Source organism: Coenobita brevimanus, chromosome 39 (assembly GCF_032717465.1).
Source record: "Coenobita brevimanus isolate Jiangsu-jjx chromosome 39, ASM3271746v2, whole genome shotgun sequence".
Lineage (NCBI taxonomy): Eukaryota > Metazoa > Arthropoda > Malacostraca > Decapoda > Coenobitidae > Coenobita > Coenobita brevimanus.
In genome coordinates, this window is record NC_136992.1 from 8,821,376 (window position 1) to 8,830,961 (window position 9,586).

Here is a 9,586-nt window from a genome sequence, read left to right on the forward strand (position 1 = left end):
AAAATATCTTATGGTCAACACATATAAATATAAAAGTAATGGATGTGGGATCATGAGGGATACAATATGCTAAAATATACATGAGTGAAGAACTGCCAAAAAATCAAAGGGTATGACTGAATGACCAAGAGATGCTCCCACACCCACAAATACAGACTGTGTATATACAGACGTCCTCGTTTAAAGTCACAGGTATGGCCTAAACTAACAGTATTCCTTCCATTCAACTGGTAATGAAATTTTTTTACTCCGTTTAACAAGCTTTATAGGTACACTTTTCAACCGACAGAACTGGTTAATAAAGGGGGAGGGGGTTGCACCATTAGATTCTTAGTTATAAGGTATGAATTAGTCTCCTTGGCCACTTCGGTTAGTTGTGTATCGCTGATAAAGGCTCCAACATGCTTGCATGTGTGGGCCTTTGTCACCTAATGACAACTCTCCATGCTGCTCAACCCTGGCGGTCTTCTTGTTCAGCCCCTGACCACTGAGGTCTGACTATGACTTCATATTTTTTTTTTTTTTTTTGTCTGGCTCTCAGTTCTACCTTCTACATTCACATCTCTCACTCTTCACACCCATTTGTCATCTTCCATCCTCTCAACAAGACCACACCATCTCAATCTACTCTTCGTCAAAATCTCTATCTATCTATCTATATACCTAGGCTGCTTCCCCCAAGGAAAGGGAGGTAGCCGAGACAGGACGACACACTCTCCATTTACTCATCCATTCAAACACATTCATTCACATCTTAGCCCCAAAGGGGAGAACGGACAGATCCTCACCGCACCACACCGCACAAGGGTCAACTGCGCAATGCAATCAGTGACATCCGCAGCAGGGTCCGACAGCAGAACTGGTTTACCCCTGCCACATCATAACAGACCCATCCCCTTACCCGCACCTCTTAACTATTGAATCTCAATCCTAACCCCTCCCCTTCGCAGCCTATCTGATCATTTAAGGACGCACTACACACAAATACAATCATCATTATTTCTCTATGAGCTTACGAGTATCCTCTTCCATCACTAACCAGGTCTCACTACCATACAGCATTATACTCAACACAAGCCACATACAAATATCCCTTGGCACTTCACTCAGAGCCGGAGCCTGCTCATGTCAGGAGAGGCAACAGCTCCTTGAAGTTTCTCCCACCACTCCTCATTCTAAGCGCCTCCAGCACATAACATGTCCTCTAATTAACCAATCCTTTCACACCTGACCACATACGTTTATATGCTCTCCCCGACACGCTGCACACACGAATTCAGCATTATCTCGCAGTCTACCTCTAATACTACTACATCTCTTATGTACCCACTTATCACAAATCCTGCACAAGATGGAATTACTTCCCATGCCCTTGTGGCAATCTGAACATGGCTACTCTCTGCTTTGATAGTACCACCACCAACCATTGACACCATAACTTTTATTTACAAGTCACATCAACCCTCCAATCTGACTACACGTTGCCATTGACTGAGGTAAAAAGGAATAGGGATCTGTCAGGTTTGAAAACCTGCTATGGCAATGACATTTTATAGGCAATGGAGAAGGTTACCTTCCTGAGGTTGCACAGCCTCTTCAGTTATGATTACCAATCATATCAATGGACTTTATAGGCAAAAGAGACTTGCTTTCATGAGTCTCCTTGGTTACTAGTTCCTCGGGTGGTAGGTGATGGCGGCCATCATCCACTCACTTGATGTATAATGTAGCCACAGAAAATAGAAGTCCTTGCGTCCACAAACTATTTAAAAAAACAAAAACAAAAAACTTTTGAAAAAGCAATTCTCTGGCTATCGTTGTTTTAATTCTTATGTTTAGACATGCTACTTACACGAGCATTGTAGTATGGGCTAAGTAGCTTGCTTCAGACATCCTATTTTCCATTTTTTTAACTACCATCTATCTTTTATCTATTAATTCAAAGTAATGATAATTATCAGTACAATACTCGTTCCAAACCATGAAGAATTTTTCTTGCACATTTCTCTTTCCTCATCTTCTGTATGTCCACTTGTTCTAAAACACTTTACAGTTGTATTCACACTTAACTTGCATCAAAGAACTGTAAGGGACAGTATATCTGCATTCATGTATTCGTGTAAAACAACTGCAGTACTGTATATCTTTCACCTCCGCGTTGCACTAGGTGGCGGGTTTTATATTACAGTCTGACCAAAGCACTGTGATGCTACACTTTCCTTCACATATGATGTATTTTATAATAATGTACATATCAGCAAGTCTGCATTATTATAATCTTGCACACATGCAATGCCTTTGTGTGAGACGATTGGAGAATGATGATGGAGGTTTATCTGGGCTGTGGTTCAACACTAATGCAGATAATCTCAGAATTAAATTTGGAGTATGTTGCCTACCAGTTATCATGCTTATGTAAGAATGAGTAAAATTCCATAGCTGATAATGTGTGACAAGTGGCGTTGCGTGGTTATGGGGTGTTTACCGCAATTTCATTTGAAAAAGAACCTATAAATCTCATTACATGGCTTTATAACGTCATATACTGTCCATTTTAACACCACTACTGTCCTTGAGAACAAGTACAAAGAGTTATTTACTCTAGTTTCAGTCGGTACAGAATTGTGTTGTTTCCATCACCATAATCGTCCCACAGCACGTGCACATATCCACTGCGTACTTGTGGCTAGATTGTTATGTTGCTCTCTTTTTCTTCACGGCATTGCATTAATCAGTAAAGTTTATACACTTTTTTGATGCAACAATTATGGTGAAATGTGATTATGATAAAACTGAATCAAAGAATAAAGAGCTTTTAACCACAAGGAGGAAAGGAAACTTACAATGGGTGACCAGATGCTTTATAGTAAGGTCATCAGTACCAGTTATGTGCAGCTGTCAATTTTAGATCCTAGTGTGCAGCCATTTGCGATTTAATTTTGGGAAATGAAAATTATATACTTCATAAATCACATTAATCGAACTTTGGATATTTCTGAACATTTCAGGTTGCACTGTAGCAATGACTACTTCTTCAACTTCTTCAACTTTATAATTCTGTTTCTGTACTTGTCCTCTCTCACTTCTTCCTTTCCTTCTTGTCCCTTTTATTACTCCTCATTCTACATCTGGTGGTTCTACACCAGAAGCCAAGTCTAATGTTTTCCTGCAACCCAGGAAACCATTTACTGTGCTGGGTGGTAACCATGTAATCAGATAACGGGGTGATGTGGAGCCTACTATGGTGTCCAGGTTAACTGGGTGGAGAGATGCAAATACAAAATTCAACCGGGAACCAAACCTCCACACTTTTCCCCAAACCTTGCTGTTGCTGAGCGCTGTCAGCGGCAAGGGAGCATTGGTTCACTGCGTGGGGTGGCCCTGCAGGAGGCTGTTGTCTGCCTGTGGTTGATGGATCTGCATGGCCAGACAGACTGAGGTTGATCAAGAACAACTAGTCCCTCAATTTAAAATCTCTAAACAAAAAGCCCCTCAATTCCCTCCCTATTCTCCCGATGGATGAAGGACTACAGGAGTCTCCTTGGTTACTAGTCATATACCTCCCTATCCTTGCAAAGGATAATGGTGGACGCCAGGTGAAGGGCAAATTAAGCCTGCGACCGCCATGTTAATGCTCAGATAAGCCTGGGGACAAAATTTAGCACTTCTACATGAACAGCAAATAAACGAGTCTGCGACAAAATGAGTACACTACTTCGATTTTAAAAAACAAACGAAGACTATCTGTATATACAACTATACAGTAGTTGTCACAAAATTTCCACAGCACTTCTTCATGACTAGCACAAACGAGGGATTTCTGTATTTACAACTATAGTTCATTCACTTTAACTTGGCCAAGATTAATCATTTAGCAGCTTACTTTTAGTTCAGTAGCTAATACAAAAATAGCACTTTGTGACTTGCGCCAATAATTTTAATCTACCTTCATAGCTAAACAATTAAGGTTCAAAATTGGTAATTTTAGGCGAAACTTACATCCTTATCACAGCACTTAATGACCACCATGGTTAAAATAATTTTAAGTCAAGTTAAAGCAAAATGAGAGATGCAGTTTTAACACATTACCAATCTCCTTGTATCATAAGGCACCATCTTTTACACACCTGGGTTGTTCTTACTGTCTTCAAACCATCTTCAAAAATCTTGTTGGAAGTCAACTTGCCTCCTGCAAATAGAGAATGACATTAGCTGGTTTGTTTTTATCTGATGGAACTGAACCACTCCTAAAACTGAAATACCAAGTTGTGGTTGCTGAGGCACCAGGCACCTAAACAGTAGATCACCAGACACCCAAACCCACTGGACCACTCGACACATGACCCCACCAGACCACCAGGCACCTCAACCCACCAGACCATCGGGTACCTGAACCCACCAGACCACCATCCACCTTAACCCACCAGACCACCATCCACCTTAACCCACCAGACCACCATCCACCTTAACCCACCAGACCACCATCCACCTTAACCCACCAGACTACCATCCACCTTAACCCACTAGACCACCATCCACCTTAACCCACCAGACCACCATCCACCTTAACCCGCCAGACCACCATCCACCTTAACCCACCGGACCACCATCCACCTTAACCCACCAGACCACCATCCACCTTAACCCACCAGACCACCATCCACCTTAACCCACCAGACTACCATCCACCTTAACCCACCAGACCATCAGGCACCTCAACCCACCAGACCATCGGGTACCTGAACCCACCTGACCACCATCCACCTTAACCCACCAGACCACCATCCACCTTAACCCACCAGACCACCATCCACCTTAACCCACCAGACTACCATCCACCTTAACCCACCAGACCACCATCCACCTTAACCCACCAGACCACCATCCACCTTAACCCACCAGACCACCATCCACCTTAACCCGCCAGACCACCATCCACCTTAACCCACCAGACCACCATCCACCTTAACCCACCAGACCACCATCCACCTTAACCCACCAGACCACCATCCACCTTAACCCACCAGACTACCATCCACCTTAACCCACTAGACCACCATCCACCTTAACCCACCAGACCACCATCCACCTTAACCCGCCAGACCACCATCCACCTTAACCCACCGGACCACCATCCACCTTAACCCACCAGACCACCATCCACCTTAACCCACCAGACCACCATCCACCTTAACCCACCAGACTACCATCCACCTTAACCCACCAGACCATCAGGCACCTCAACCCACCAGACCATCGGGTACCTGAACCCACCAGACCACCATCCACCTAAACCCACCAGACCACCATCCACCTTAACCCACCAGACCACCATCCACCTTAACCCACCAGACTACCATCCACCTTAACCCACCAGACCACCATCCACCTTAACCCACCAGACTACCATCCACCTTAACCCACCAGACCATCAGGCACCTCAACCCACCAGACCATCGGGTACCTCAACCCACCAGACCACCATCCACCTTAACCCACCAGACCACCATCCACCTTAACCCGCCAGACCACCATCCACCTTAACCCATCGGACCACCATCCACCTTAACCCACCAGACCACCATCCACCTTAACCCACCAGACCACCATCCACCTTAACCCACCAGACCACCATCCACCTTAACCCACCAGACCATCTGGCACCTCAACCCACCAGACCACCATCCACCTTAACCCACCAGACCACCATCCACCTTAACCCACCAGACCACCATCCACCTTAACCCGCCAGACCACCATCCACCTTAACCCACCGGACCACCATCCACCTTAACCCACCAGACTACCATCCACCTTAACCCACCAGACCACCATCCACCTTAACCCACCAGACAACCATCCACCTTAACCCACCAGACCATCAGGCACCTCAACCCACCGGACCATCAGGCACCTCAACCCACCGGACCATCAGGCACCTCAACCCACCGGACCATCAGGCACCTCAACCCACCAGACCACTATCTACCTTAACCCACCAGACCACCAGGCACCCAAACTCATTAGATCAGTGGTTCTCATCTGGTAGTCCATAGTGACTTTTTGCGTGGTCCACAGGACGTTCACTATATTTGGTAATAAATTGGAGATTGGTGCATATATTTTTAAATTTATTGAAAACTCAATACGAAAAATTTTATCAGAATAAATAAGTAGCCATTCATTTTATTGTATTATTCCTATTGATTATTCCAGTATGATTGGTACTTACCCAAATCTGTCAACACATGAAGTCAGATGTCATCTGCCATTTGCATCAACTTCCATGTGTGAGAGCAGATTTTCATGTTTGTTGCACATTGTCCAAACAGAGGAATCGGTTTGCAGTGGAAAGCGATATTCATTGTGCATTATCAAGTACCACTCCTAACATTGAAAAGCTTGTCAGTGAGAAAAGAATCCAAAAGTCTGGTTGCAAAGAAAAATGTCAGTTGTATACTCCTACATACTTTCAAAATTCTGTTTGTTAGAAATAAATTTCACAGCAAAATGTTAGATAAGAATTCATGTATTTTATTGGAAATTATGTTTGGAAGAAATATATTTCAAACCAAAATGTCAGCTGTCTACTATTTTATATCATTTCTCGAAATTCTGTTTGTAAGAAATATGTTTCTAACCAAAATGATTGTTGTCTATGCTTCAATTATCATTACTCAAAAAAGTATATTTTTTTTAATTGGGCTGGTGGTCCATGGCCTGAAACGAGTTGAGAATCACTGCACTAGATCATCAGGCGCCCAAACCCACAGGACCACCAAGCACCCAAACACTCTAGGTCACCAGGTACCTCAAACCCACTAAACCAGCAGGCACCTAAACACACAGCCAAACGCCTGCCAATTGGATCATCTAAAAAAAAATCATAAGGTTAAATTCCACACCAAAACAAGAAGAGACTATCTTCATAGACCTGTGGTAAAAATACTGCAGCCAAATTTTAAAAGTTTCTCTTTGAAACTCATAAAATATGAAATTGTTTTATTAAAATGCCTCCTTATGGACAAAATTGAAAATTGCTAAATAATCAGCTGATGCAACAGCTAACATGTCAAATCAACTAAAAGTTTCAAACTGAGCAACTGTGTTCCATGAGAAAGTCCCTAAAATGCCTCTTCCCAGCCGAAATTGTTAATCACCTAATAGGCAGCTGATTCAACAGCTGAAATGTTGAAACAATTTCAAGCTGAGCAACTTTGTATTTCATAAGAAAATCCCTCAGAACTCTACAAATGCAGATATTTAAGCTTTTCTTGAAGTGAAAAAAAAAAATCCCCAGGTGTACCACTTATAGACCTGTCGGCTTCGTCGCAGGTGAAAAGACAAAATATTGTACTCCAAAGCACATCTAGCTGGACCACCTTAACCAACTAGACCACCAGGCATCTACAGCAAATAATACAGTAGCAAACACACCCATTTAAATTCCAAACATCAACCAATGGGAGCACCTGAACCCACTGAACAATGATGACAACAATGATCAAAATTTTAAGGAAGGCAAAAACTGTAACATTGCTATTACACCTGAAGTTGATCCACCATACTTCCTGTGTGCTTTATCTATCCCTATGTCTACTGAAGTAATCCTGAAGACAGTATTATAAAGTTTGTATTACTTGAAAAAAAAAAATGAACAGTAAAAAAATTCCAAAAACTGAACAAGTCAAGATCCACTGATTGAAAGATGCCTGGACACTGCATTTAAAAGACTGTCACTGGCAGAAGGAAAAACAGTCACTGGCAGAAGGAAACAGTCACAGGTAGAAGGAAAAAAAACAGTCACAAGCAGAAGGAAAATACTAGTCACAGAGAGAAAGAGAAAAAGGCAGAAGGAAAAATAGTCACGGCCAGAAGGACTTATTTACTATTTTTTTTTTCTAGTGCGTTGGACCTGATATAACAGAGCATCTTACCTGCCTGATTATAGAAACTATCCTTAACTACTACCCTATCCCCATGAAAGGTGGATGGTGGACTGCAGGAGAGTGATAACTTAAGCCTGCAATCCACATAGTTCAAATTGCAAGTGGGCCTAGGGGTAACTTCAAACTGAGATATTCTTCTAATTCCTCAACTCCCCCAGCACCTCTTCCTTAGTGATTTATTTTTGGTTTTATTCTTGCTACCACCAAGCAATTTTAGAACTTGGAGGACCTATCGCTCTGATGGGTTCGTATTCTTAAGGAGGATTCCCTAGCACCTCTTCCTTAATACTTTATTTTTTGCCTTAATTCTTGCTACCACCAGGCAATTTTATAACTTGGGGAGGGCCTATGGCCCTGATGTTTGAAGGATTTATATAACAGAATCGGAGAGTAGGGAACAATTAGCATAATAAATCGCTTAGAAAAAAGTGTTAGGAGCTAATGGAGGATATATCACCCAGTTCAAAATGTATATGATGAATATAATCTGGTAATAACTAGAATAAACAACTAAGGAATAGATGTGAGGGAGGTTCCTTTTAAATGCAGGTGTCTCAAAGTGATTCTGGTTTAGCCCCTACAATAAATAACTAAGGAAGAGGTGTTGGGGAGCATTCTGTCATTTGTTTTAATTCACTCCTGCCAACACCTAATGATTTTATTCAGCGTAGGGGATATTTTCTTGAGTGAAGGGTTAATAATGGCTGCAACCTCCTGTTTCAAGTCTCCAAAGTTTATTAAAAGTATATAGAAAGGTAAGAATCAAACATACAAAATGAGGAAGGAGTGAGAACGATTATTTTCACAGATTTTGTTGCTAGCCTTCTCATTTAACTACTGCACTTCATAGCAACGTTTGAGTTCCTATATCTCAGGAATACTCTTGCCAATCTAGCTGCTTAAGTTATTTAACTGATAGGCTTTAATGCATTTTGATATTGCAACACCTATTGGAGCCACTTCAGCAATCTAAGCTAGTACCAGGACAAGATATACAGAAAACTACACAACTTGATGTATATAATACTCTCCATTAGGCCATTCAATAGTTATTTCAACAGACTGGTTATCTAAGTGATTAAGTATAACAGTTTGAGACGGACTCACCATTTCAGTATCTAGTTGGCTTGGTCCCCCATATGAAAGATGGTGCGGTGGTGGTGGTGGTGGTGTGGTTGTAGTTATGGAACTCTACCACTTGACACCATCCCAGCAGGGATGGTCTCCTCTGCTGTCAAACTTCCCCTCCCCCCCACCTGGTCTGAAGTACAAATATGCTTTAGAACTCATTAACTCTTTAAATACAATGGCAGTGCTACCTCAACACGGGTTAAATCTTGTGCTGAAGAACACAACTGAAGGCTATATCTAACCCATCCATCTCAAGGAGTCTAATATTTAATATTCTTGCCATACAGGTATGTATACCCATTAAAAAATTTACAACACCCTTGTGGTGTGATACAATATGACACACTGACTGAGGATTCTGAACTACCAACAATACAAAATGAACGCTGTTTCACTTTTACAAATAATTTCAAAGCTCATCGCACCCAGGGGTAACGAATATATTTTAGTGGCTATACCTATCCCTCAGAAAGGATGATGATGGACTGCTGAAGGGTCATTTTAGT